This window comes from Lolium rigidum, chromosome 2 (assembly GCF_022539505.1).
Source record: "Lolium rigidum isolate FL_2022 chromosome 2, APGP_CSIRO_Lrig_0.1, whole genome shotgun sequence".
In the NCBI taxonomy this organism is placed as follows: domain Eukaryota; kingdom Viridiplantae; phylum Streptophyta; class Magnoliopsida; order Poales; family Poaceae; genus Lolium; species Lolium rigidum.
Genome location: NC_061509.1, coordinates 92,069,021 through 92,082,017, shown reverse-complemented (window position 1 = coordinate 92,082,017; position 12,997 = coordinate 92,069,021).

The following is a 12,997-nucleotide window of genomic DNA, read 5'->3' as shown; positions in this document are numbered from 1 at the left end:
CTTCATTAATATTGGGATTTCTTACAATGAAGAGCCGACTGCTCAAAGGAGAAAGGAAGAACAAAAGAAGAGCCGATTGCTCAGGGGATACTAATCCTACATTGCTAATCCTCGCTAGCATCATCGTCGGCATCGGAGTTGCCGCCGGCACTACCTCCGGAGGCTTCCTCGTCGCTGCTGCCCCAGCCTTCGGCCGGAGCCTCTTCCTCCTCGTCATCATCATCATCCTCGCTGTCCGCCCAAGTGCGGAAGCGCTTCGTCGGCGGGTACCCAGCGGAAGAGGAGGAATCATCTTCCTCCTCCTCCTCTTCTCCTTCCTCGTCATCATCTTCGTCCTCGCTGTCCGCCCACATGCGGGAGCGCTTCTTCGGCGGGAGCTTGGCGGAGGGGGAGGCCTTGGCCTTCGCTACTTCTCCTTCTTTCTTCTCCTTGTCGGAGGAGGTGGGGTTTGCCCCGGAGTGGAGGTCGTCCTCATTCTTGCTCTTCGGCGAGGATTGGAGGGGGAGGCCTGAGGGGGAAGAGGAAGAGGAAGACATTGCTACATGGGAAGAGGGTTTTTTGGGCGCTGGTGGATAGAACGGAGCAAAGGGATGAAGTGGCGAACCGTTCGGCACAGATAAATAAAGGGGGTGTAGTGAAGATTTAATGCCATGACGGTTCTCGAGGACGTGATGCCGAAATTATCAATTCGTGCAGAGAAGCCCAGGAGGCGAGGCGAAATGATGGAAGATTCTGCGGCGGTTACGTTTCTGCCATGACATGACCCGACGAAAGAAAGCATAATGATTTTGGAAATGTCATTTCCAAAACCGAGGGGAGCATGTGTTATCACCAGAATTTGACCGAGTCGAGAGGTGGGCCGCGATCAAGATGGGCTTGAAGAATATATACGGAAGAAATACGTGAATCGGCCTTATATGCAAAGTTTGGGCTAGCATACCCGTGTATACGTAATATAGTAGGTCGTATCTTAGATTAGAAGATAGAGTTTGACCCGTGCACGGTTAGGTGCACGCCTGAATTAGAAAGTCCCCCGGAACTATAAATATGTATCTAGGGTTTATGAAATAAACAACAACCAACGTTCAACACAAACAATCTCGGCGCATCGCCAACTCCTTCGTCTCGAGGGTTTCTCCTGGTAAGCACCATGCTGCCTAGATCGCATCTTGCGATCTAGGCAGCATAAGCTTATTATGTTGTTCATGCGTTGCTCGTGCTGAAGCCTTTTTGATGGCGAGCAACGTAGTTATCTTAGATGTGTTAGGGTTAGCATTGTTCTTCGTATCATATGCTGTCGTAGTGCAACCCTTATGCATCTAGCCGCCCTTACACCTATCCTAGGTGTAGGGGCGGCACCCCGCTTGATCATTGTTTAGTAGATCCGATCTGTTACGGTTGCTCCTTGTTCTTCAAGGATTAGTTTAATATCCGCAATAGTTAGGCCTTACAAAGGGTTGGAGGATCCGGCGGCGTGTAGGGTGTAGTTTGCTAGCCCTAGGCGGGATGTTCCGGGGATCAACCTCGTGTTGGTTTTAGGCCCTGTCTAGGATCGGCTTACGATCACCGTACGCGAGCGCGAGGCCCAATCGTGAGTAGGATGATCCGATTATGCGGTGAAAACCCTAAATCGTCGTAGATCGCATTAGCTTTATCTTGATCAAGCAGGACCACCATATATTCGGACACCTCGTACGAATCATGGGTGGATCGGCTCTTTGAGCCGATTCACAGGACAACCTGAGAGCCGATCGAGGCTCGTATTTAATGTTTACGTGTATGCCATGCGAGGAAACTAAGCGAGGCATCATCCAACACCTTCCCGACCAGGTATAGGTCAGGTGGCACGCCCTTGCGACAGCATCGGACGTGTGACCAGAAGGCTTTGCGGGCCGTCGCTCTGAGGGACTGGGGCCAGCCGCAGCCCTAGTTGTTCCCGGCTCTACGGTGTTGCCAGTCGCTGCCCGCCGGTGGGTTTCTGACCGCAACAGTATGTCTCAGAGCATTTCTCTGTTGCCAAATTTATGGTTGCATATGCTATGAATGTTCCTACCTTGTTGGGAAAAGACCAATGGATGAAAGTCGATCCAGGCTTCAAACTGTACTCCCCAATTTTGACTAGACCGGCAGGTAGGCCGAGGAAGAATAGGACCAGAGCTAGTGCAGAGGGTGGTGCACCGATTTGAAAACGTAAGTGCAAACGTTGTGGAATTCCTGGACACATTGCTAGCCTTTGTAAAAATCCAGTTGACCCAGCTTTTGGAATGGAAGATCAGGCGGGAGCAGCAAATGCAGAGGAGAATGAAGCAACAATTCAACATGAGGAGATTGAAGCAGCATTCAACATGAGGAGATTGAAGCATGAATTCAACATGAGGAGATTGATCGCAAGCTGCTTGACCGATGGATGGAGAGCTGCTTGAACCGATGGATCGAGAGCTGCTTGAACCGATGGATCGAGAGCAGAGGGAATAGATGGATCGAGAGTTGCTTGAACCGATGGATCGAGACCAGAGGGAACAGATGGATCGTGAGGCCGTTGAATAAATGGTGCGCCAGATGAGTGAACAGATGGAAGAGCAGATTGTACAAGCAAGGGAAGAAAATGCATTAGAAGAAAGAGCACAAGCTTCGTATGATATGGTTGTCTTCACACAACCCGAAGAGAAGAAGAAGAACAAGAAAGAGGGCAAAAGGAAGGTAGACACCGGAAATATCCCTGGTAGGGTTACCCCGAGTAAGGTGGTGGCCCCAGCGAGTCACACCAGGAGCAAGAAAAAGATTTGAACAATTAATTTGAATTTGTATAAACAATTTGTATTGGGGATCCCTTTGTATGAACAATTTGTATTGGGGATCCCTTTGTATGGGGGATCCCTTTGTATTGGGGATCCCTTTGTATGAAGAATTTGTATTGGGGATCCCTTTGTATGTTGAATAATCAAAATAATGTATGTGTTATTGCAAGTTTTCTATGGTCATGCACCTCGAATAAGTTCATCGCTTAAGCCACATTTATCATTTTCTAAGTGACTAAACAAAAAAATATAGTTTTGGGTTTAGTTTAATTCAAAATAATTTAAAACATGGTGGAACCTTCCCATGGAGTCTTGTTATGTTACCTACAACCTAGAGAAATAATAATGGAAAAGGAAATATAGAGATATGAAGTTTTTCCCAAAACCACTTCCTAGTCCATGAGCTACTAGCTATGAAGATGCAGGGCTTTCTACTCAACACACCTCCCCAAATACCAACAATGCTTACAAACTTGGCCAAATGAGTCCAAATTCGTCACACTTGTGTATCTTTGAATTGCAAACAATATCACGTCGGCCAAAATGTAATATATTGTTCAAATAACACAATCTAACAATTTTTATGCTAAAAGCTTCAATTTCCCTTACTCCCTTTATTATTTGGGTGCCCCTGTTTTACTTAGTTTTACTCAGTTTTTCCCCTGCGGGTCCACTTGTTTTACTCTGTCCTACTCAGTTTTGCCCTTCCGATAAACATTTCCTCACTTTTCCCCCTCTTAGTTCTACTCAGTTTTCCTCACTTGTACTCACTGGCTGATCTCTGATTGGTCGAGATGTATGTCACACGGATCTTGGTTGGTTGATAGCTCAACGTACGCTTGCACCATTGGATCATTTATGATCAGACCGCCTGTATATCTCTCTCTACCTCGATGGGCGCATACGGAGAGAAGAGCAGAGCACATACCTACCAACCCTGGCAGTCGCATAGTCATGTCGCATCTTCCTCTCTCCTATTTCCTCTCTTACTCTGGCGGCCGCGGCAGTGCTGAACTGCAACCACTAGTAACATATGGGTCTTCTATAACGATTTTAGTTCGTCATCGAATGTGCAAAATCCGTCACAGAGGCCTCATCCTGACGGTTTGCAGGACTGTGGCGGATCTCGCGTCACAGATGGCCCGGATGACGGTTAGGGAGGCGCGTCATAGATCCATGACGGGTAGGTCCAAGCCCAAAGCCCAGCCGGCCCGGACCGTTGTGACGGACATATCCGTCATAGCACTGGTTCCCTCTGCCAGCGATCATTCTGTAAGGCTGTCAAGTCAATGATTAACATGTCAGTCCGGTCGGTTGACTGTCGTTTTGGTCGTCTCGCGAGGAGACCATTACCCAGCTTCCTGCGCGTGGACTAATAAAATGCAGACACGTGGCCCGTTGGAAGAGCAGCCACGTGGACCAATAAAACATTTCATAGCTGCAACCTGCACCGTATGAGATGTCTATCCGGCTTTTGACACATGCACGTACGTGGACGTATCGCAACGCAACACGTGTCGCATGGTAGGTGCCACGTGGCACACCACAAATGGGCCATCTACGGCCCATCGATCCAACTTGGATATGATTTCCAAGGCCCATGTTACGGCCTTAACTGCTACAGGTTAGGCCATCCCATAAAAGGCGCCCCATGATGTTGTCGGTTTTTGTTGTGCCGTGTACATGCCGCCAAGGAAGGCCTATCGTTATTTTTGGCTATGATTTCCAAGGCCCATGTTACGACCTTACTTCCACAGGTTACGCCAGCCCATAACGGGCAGCCCATGATGTTGTCGGACATTATTGGGCTTTCTACAGACCGCCAAGAAAGGCTTATCTTTATTCTTCTTGTTGGGCCCATATAACATCATGCGTCCACTTACAATTTGGCCCAAGCAAGGATTCGATGATTTACGGGCCCAATTCTGGGCTTGTATAGGCTAGACATATAGCTCTTGTTAAAGCCCAGATAAAAAGTACTGGGCTAAATTTGTTTCAATGCATCCGACAACGGCCCAGTGAGCTTTACTTCACACCATTACGGCCTACTCTTGAAAGCAAAAAATTACAAACGACATAATACATGACATAATTACAGGTATAATTACATGCAAATAAATTTGATCATAAAACACCATTGGATCTGTCTAAAACTACCTATTGTGGTGGACCTTGGCAGTGCCAGTCCGCAAATAGAAATAACAGTTATCTGGCACCATCGAAAATACAACAGTTCAATTCATGACCATGGCACCACCAGATAAACACATTTCTGAGTTCGAATCTCTAGCTTTGCTGCTGTATAATTTTAGTCAACGTATCAACTGTTCCTTTCATGTCAGCCCGCTTTTTTCTGCTTCTTGTACCTGGCTGGTCAGCTCAACCATTTGATCATGCTGGTTCTTAAAAACATCTTGTAGCTTTGCACTACCCCTCTTCTCTCTCCAGTTCTACAACCAGATTCCTTATTTTCGATCTAGAAGGAATAATAAGTCCCACATTCCGAAGAAAGCCAGGTTTTGCTATATTTTTCGAGAGGATCTCAGATAAAACCTGGATCTCGGTCTTGCGTCCTCCATCTGCCGTAGGTATAGTTAGCTGCTTTTCCATCTCAGCCTTCATTTGCAATGAAGCAAACAGGTTACCACAAACACCAAGATACAACAACTTAAAAAAGGTTACCCTATGAAAGTTGACTTACGATTGCATCTTTTAAAGTGGAGGAGAAGCCATTTTTCTGGCTGAAGTGGCATTCCTTGAATATTTCTAGAGGAGTGGGTTCTTTACCTTTGTACTTGTCTCCCTGAAATCAAACACATACATGAAGCTAGCTTACAGGTTCTATGGGGATCTGGTCACAAAGTTTCATATAATTCTGGTTTCTCATGTGGATAACTATCATGAGTGGTGCACTGCAAAGCATCAAGCCTGTAGACATAACATACAGATTTGCAGGGAAGCAATGATGCGAACGAAAGTTCATACAAATAGGTACCGATTAAAACAGGAGTTTAGTTCAATGGAAACATGTACATCACAGTATTAAACCAAGAACTCTATACAATAACACAGAACAGTCATATAAATGAGCACATGCACTGCGAAATAAAAATCAAAATGGCCACCAAAACTATAAACATCCATCACTTCTTACCAAATTTTGCAAGTGCACTTCGTAGCTTCGTGACCCAGTTGATTGATGGTATTGAACCTTAGAACGATTTTTTGGTTGGGAGCACATATCTTCTGCAGGAATTGTAGAATTCGTAACTGTGTACATTACAATGTAAAAGTCAAAAACTTTGAGTTCAGAAAGGAACTGACCACCGTTTTGGGATGCCTCCAGTGGTCTACTAGCGCCTTCCACTCACCGTTATTCATCGATAGAACTGGACTTTCTTTTGGCACGTCATTTGGATCTATGTCAAAGTACTTCTTTTCAAGGAGGTACCAACATTGCCGAAGGCCTTTCTGAAGAATGTTTGTACAACTCTTTTTCACTTGTGATATTTTTATGTCCATCTTACCACTTTCCTAGTGACATGGAAGAGCATGGATAAACGAATGATAGACTCCCAAAATTAGCTGCTTCAAATAAAGATTACAGGTGGTGCAAAGGCCGTACTTACCGCAACTTTACTGTAATAGTTTAGAGAAGCCCAGTGTCTCCCTTGTACTTACTCCAATGCGAACGAACAGGCACGAATTTCCTCACTGCCATGTTGCATTGAGTCGCAATGTTTGCAGCAATTTGAGCTGACACGGGCCTGCTCTTCCCTTTTGGAATGACGGCAATAAGTGTGGCATCCGGAGATTCCAACAACCTGTTGGGTCCTTTTCCCACTCTATCTACAACTTCGAGAACATCATCTCCTTCGACGTCTGGATCAACATATAAAATACCACTATTTAGTATATCATAGTATAAAGGTCTTACTCCTGGAGGAAACAGGCAAAGGAATACATGAAACATGCCTTCAGCCACATTTTCAACCTGAGTACAATTACCCGAGACTTCAATATCCATAAGGATATGTGCAGTAGGATCATTAACTGTGCTACAGCCTACAAAGAAGAAGTCAGAAAAAATGCCATCGTGCAGCTAACCAAAATGCAAGTAAGCAATTAGTATTAGAACTTACCTGGAGCAAAAGAGTGTTCTGGACGCAAGGATCTGCATAGCATTGAGATAAGGTCCGTTTTTCGTCGTTTATATTTTGGTGAGGCACTTCTGGAACTACTTGTTTCACATTCAACATGTGTTCCCACTGATAATTCTCTGCTGGGACTCGTGCTGGGACAAGTGGAAGCTGGCAGGCCAGGAGATAATCTTTCCGTTCCTGGCTGGATTGCTGTTGCATCTGAAGGCATTCGGTCAGCCCTCTGATTCTTCATGGCTGTAGGTTTCTCCATTCCCTTGTAAGAAGCACGATATGGATTGATCAACCAAGTATAACAACATATATGATAAGGCAAGACATAATGGACGAACGAGAACCTTAGCTTTCAAGGTAGCTGGTAAGGTCTTAAGCTTCTCGTGAAATAAGGGTTCAAAATATGTATCTCCTTCGTGGGGCGGAGACAGGCTGGTACAACTGAAAGCCGACAGACCAAAAGATCTGTTCATTCTTGACTGGATCATGGTTCCATCTGAAGGCATCCGTTTATCCCTCTCATTGTTCCTGGCAGTAGGATTCTCCGTCCACTTGTAAGAAACACAATAGGGATTGGTCAAGCAAGCATTACAAAAATTAATTTGCATTTGCAATCAAGCAGCATATATGATAGGTAGGATAGGATGGACAAACTAGCACCTTAGTTTTTAAGATAACGGTGCAATTCTGATGATTCTCGTGAGCTAAGGGTTCAAGATAAGTATATTCTTCGTGCGGCGGCGACGGGATGGTACAACTAGCAGCTGGCAGACCAGGAGATGATCTGTCCATATTTGGCTGGATCATGGTTCCATCTGAAGGCATCCATTTATCCCTCTCATTGTTCCCCGCAGTAGGATTCTCCGTCCCCTTGTAAGAAACAGAATAGGGATTGGACAAGCAATCATTACAAAATTAATTTACATTTGCAATCAAGCAACATATATATGATAGGTACGACAGAATGGACGAACTAGCACCTTAGTTTTTACGATAGCGGCGATGGTCTGATGCTTCTCGTGAGCTAAGGGTTGAAGATACGTATATCCTCCGTGCGGCAGAGATGAGCTGCTGCAACTGGCAGCTGGCAGGCCAGGAGACTGGATCATGGTTCCATCTGGAGGCATCTGCTTAGCGGCCCTCTCGTTGTTGATGGCAGTACGTTTCTCCGTATCCTTGTAAGAAACACAATACAGATTGATCAAAACAAGCATGGCAACATTTAATTTGTGTATTCAATCAAACAACATATATGATACAACAGAGCTGAAAGAACGAATTAGCACCTTAGCTCTTAAGATAGCAGGTGAGGTCTGAAGATTCTTCTGAGGTAATAAGGGTTCCAGATATGTATCGCCTCGGTGTGCCTTGGATGCCGATATTGTCTTGATGTGCTTAGATGCTTTGTCTACTTCCTTACCACTATTTTTCTGGGAATGTTGGGGTGCAAGCAACATTTCTACACAAGAAACATGATTATTTGGTCTCATTGGAGGATTTCTTTTAGCTGCATTTAAGATAACGAGCACAAACATAAGATGTGTATTAATTATGTAGGATGTGTGCGTGCTGGTGTGAGTGATGGACAGAAAAATGAAATCAAAAAGATACACTGGTGTTGGAACCACAAACCAGGAACCAGTGAAATCAAGGGACATCCACATGCTAGTTCTTTCAGAGAAAGAAGCTGACAGGTATCCCCATTATAAACTCAATAATTTGCACAATACAAAAGGGCTAAATTAAAAATATTGCTTGGAGCGATGACTCTAGCATATACGGCAGGAGGGTATACCTCTACTCATAACAACAGACTGAGACGACGCTCCTCGTACATAATCCAGCCAAATGTAACAAACTACATCAACATGCACGTAGGCAGACATGAAACTAGCTAGAACAACTAACTAACTTCTCGCAACTTCTATACGAGCAGGCAGTTGAAACCCCATCAGCTAGTCCATGGAAAATCGACCAAACAATCATGTGCATATAGAGAATACAGAAATAACTCGGCTTGTACAATAGTATACCCAACGCAGGGGTCTGCATTATTGCTAGTGCAACGAAGACGGTATGCTTGCGGAATAGCGCTTGAACTGCATCAGCGGGCGGGCGCGGCGCGACAGACGATTTGGGCGAGACGTTGTCTATGTGGCCAAGGAGGATGGACGGCACACGTGTGACTGTAGCGCAGCAATGGCGTGGAAGATGGGGGGTGGGGGTGGTGGATCTAGTCGGAGAGGCGGAGCCAGATCTAGGGTTCGTCCAATTGGGAAAAAGTAGCTCAGGGTAAGGCTCGGCTGGCTGCATGCGTGCAGCTATGTGTGTGGGTTATCCTGAAATTGGGTAACAATACTAGAATACCCTTGTTGTCATAACAAGTCATAAATAAAATTTTGCCTGATTCATGGTTAGAAGGGACATTTCAATCGCTTCAAATTTCCCAGAATGGGCGCCAACTTTTGGGACATTTCAGACACACAAGGGCCCCCCAGTTCTGATAGGTGGATCTTTGCATGTCAGACCTAAACTTGGGCTGCAAATGGGCCTGTACCAAAAGGTCATTGCACAATCTATTCTAAATAAAACAACCACTACTTCACAGGAGAAAAAACTATTACGTCTGAGCACTTAGAAAAAAAATCATGTGAGAATTGTGCCAATTTCAATGCTTTCATCTATAGATGCCACCAAACAAATGCACACGGATGATCCAAATTTTGATAAATTACAGTAAATCTTGACTGGTAAAAAATTATATGCACTTGGAAACAAATTACAGTAAAAAAAACTATTACGTATGAGCACTTGGAAAAAAGCATGTGAAAATTGCGCCAATTCAATGATTTCATGTGTGTAGTTGCCACAAAACAAATGCCTTTTAAGTAGTTCCATTGATATCGTTTATTCGGTTTTGATCGAAAAGGTCCACGAAAGATTTGTAAGACTTTGCTAAAAAGTGGACACCTTGAATCCCTTCACTGCCACCCGTTGGATTGAACTTATATAACGAAATGGTTAGTTTTGCTTCCAATCTCTAGTTCAATAAGATATAAGAAGAAGAAAAGCAAAACTCCGGCTATTCATTGTAAATAAAAAGGTTATGTGCTAGCTGGTTTCATAGTAAACCTGCCACACCCAAATGCAGGCGTTCGATCTATATCGTACGTGTGGTCAATAAAGTACGCACGGTTAGATGCCGTTCCTCAGTTCCCTTTTGTACAGAAGTACACGTACACGCAGGCCCTAAGCAAAAAGGCCGGTGTGCCGGACATACGGTCCTATCCTACTACATTGTGACCTCCACTCTCTCTAGAGAGCTCCAATGTCAAAATTTATCGTACTCCATGAGGAAACAGTCAAAGACACATGCACACACGCAAAGTGAAATAAATGTCTCCAACCTACCACGCCATTTAGCAGACACCGCCCTACCCAAGAGACGGTTCCTATCAAGAATCGTGTAAAAAAGAAGCAAAGCAGTCTCTACCATGCTGAACAACAACTTAGCTAGTAAGAAATTTCCAGAAAAAAGTTTATTTTCACCTCGCGTATTCACATAGACAAATGGTTGACCAACTGAATACCAACTTTGTTCATAATTTAGGATGCACAACATACAAATCCCTACATGCAATACAAAAAAAAAGCAAAATAAGAAATTCTAGTATATATATCTCAGTAAAACAAGTCTCTCGTGAACGGGTTACAGCTTTTCCTAGGAATAAAATAATGTCCCCTTTTTGATTTTTCAGTTCCTCCTCCTGGTCCCCCCTGCATCTCCAATCGCATGATTATATATAGGGTGGGAGGGCGTTGAGATGCTGAAAAAACAATCGATATTTTGGGCGGTGTCACCGAAATATAACAGTCTGTTTTCTTCATCTTCGTCTCCAGATCCATCCCCGGAATCTCCGTCCCCTCGATCGTCCCCCACTAAAAAAGTAAATTATTTGGTCAGGCGCCGACGTCCCGAGCAAGAAGACCGTGGATACTATAATGCATTAACTTCGTTGATCTGGACGCCATACAAAGCCTAATTAAGACACAATAAATTTCACGAGTAAGTAGAAATATATATACGTAAATAATGATAAACGCATTAAGAATTAGACAGGTTGATACGACAAACGTACTTGGAGAAACAGCAAACAACTAGCTCGTTTTTAGTATAACTGTTCTCACACAAAATGGCGCTGCCGGCACTCCAATACTGCCAGCAGCTCCCCTTACCCTACATGGTGTGTCTTTTTTGGCGGTGTTAACAAAATATAAAATTCTCCCTTCTTAACCTCCATCCTTTCCATCTCTTCCGGTGTAAGACGCGCAAGGAAGTCATCAGCCCTAAACCATAAACCCTAAATCCTAGCGCTTTCCTCGAAGAAGCTCACTGCAAAAAAATTATAGGACATGAATTTAAATGGGTTCAAATTAAAACCAATGGACAAAGATCGATATACATTGTCTCCCTCTTACGTAAGCCGATAGTGATACTGACTGCCCTTTCCAAGGAGAGGTCTGGCTTTTTCGTGATGTGTCACCGAAATCAAATAACGTCACCAGATGTGGAATTTCGGTAACACTGCGCAAATCACTCTTAACTAAAAAAGTGTTTTGGGCAGTGTACCAAAGCGTCACAATAGCGACGAGCCGGAGAAGATAATGGCCTGTTGTCCAATGCAAACCTACATATAGAAGGAAGAACTTATTAATGGGTTGTAAGTAGGGCAAGGTAGATACTCCGTACAAACTAAGTAGTCCGTATAAATAGAAAAAAATAGGACATGAATGTAAAAAGTTCGACAAGTTTAAATAGTTAATTATGAACAGACTAAATTTAAATGGGTTCAAATTAAAAGCAATGGACAAAAATCGATATACATTGTCTCCCTCTTACCTGAGCCAAACAAGTATGTCTTGGATAACTTGATGCGAACAAGGTGAGTTCCATAAAGCTCACTTCCCCAACCTAAATACAGCGACAACACTTCGTCAGAAAACCGATGTCATATCTGGCCTTTCTTGCATCCTTCTCGCTGCTGTAGATAGGGCCGTAGTGAACATGTGGTATAAGTCATGAGGTTACCACTTTGGAATACTACTGAATGCCCTTTCCAAGGGGAGGTCTGGCTTTTTCGTGTTGTGTCACCGAAATCTAATAACGTCACCAGATGTGGCATTTCGGTAACACTACCTAAATCACTCTTAACTAAAAAGTGTTTTGGGCAGTGTACCAAAGCGGCACAATAGCGACAAGCTGGAGAAGATAATGGCCTGCTGTCCAATGCAAACCTACATATAGAAGGAAGAACTTATTAGTGGGTTGTAAGTAGGACAAGGTAGATACTCCGTACAAACTAAGTAGTCCATATAAAATAGAAAAAAAATATAGGACATGAATGTAAAAAGGTCGACAAGTTTAAATATTTAATTATGAACAGACTAAATTTCAATGGGTTCAAATTAAAAGCAATGGACAAAGATCGATATACATTGCCTCCCTCTTACCTAAGCCAAACATGTATGTCTTGGATAACTTGATGCGAACAAGGTGAGTTCCATAAAGCTCACTTCCCAAACCTAAATACAGCGACAACACTTAATCAGAAAACTGATGGCATATTTGGCCTTTCTTGCATCCTTCTCGCTGCTGTAGGCAGGGCCGTAGTAAACATGTGGTATAAGTCATCAGGTTACCACTATGGATACTATTAACTGCCTTTCCAATGGGAGGTCTAGCTTTTTCGTGTTGTGTCACCGAAATCTAATAACATCACCAGATGTGGCATTTCGGTAACACTGCCCAAATCACTCTTAACTAAAAGATGTTTTGTGCAGTGTACCAAAGCGTCACAATAGCGACCAGCTGGAGAATATAATGGCCTGCTGTCTGGAAAGAAGGAAGAACTTATTAGTGGGTTGTACATAGGGCTAGATACTCCGTACAAACTAAGTAGACCGTACAAAATAGGAGAACTTCTCCAGAGTTCAGCAACACGTCGTATATAGGAAAAATACGTAGTTATATACACGAAGAGTGAA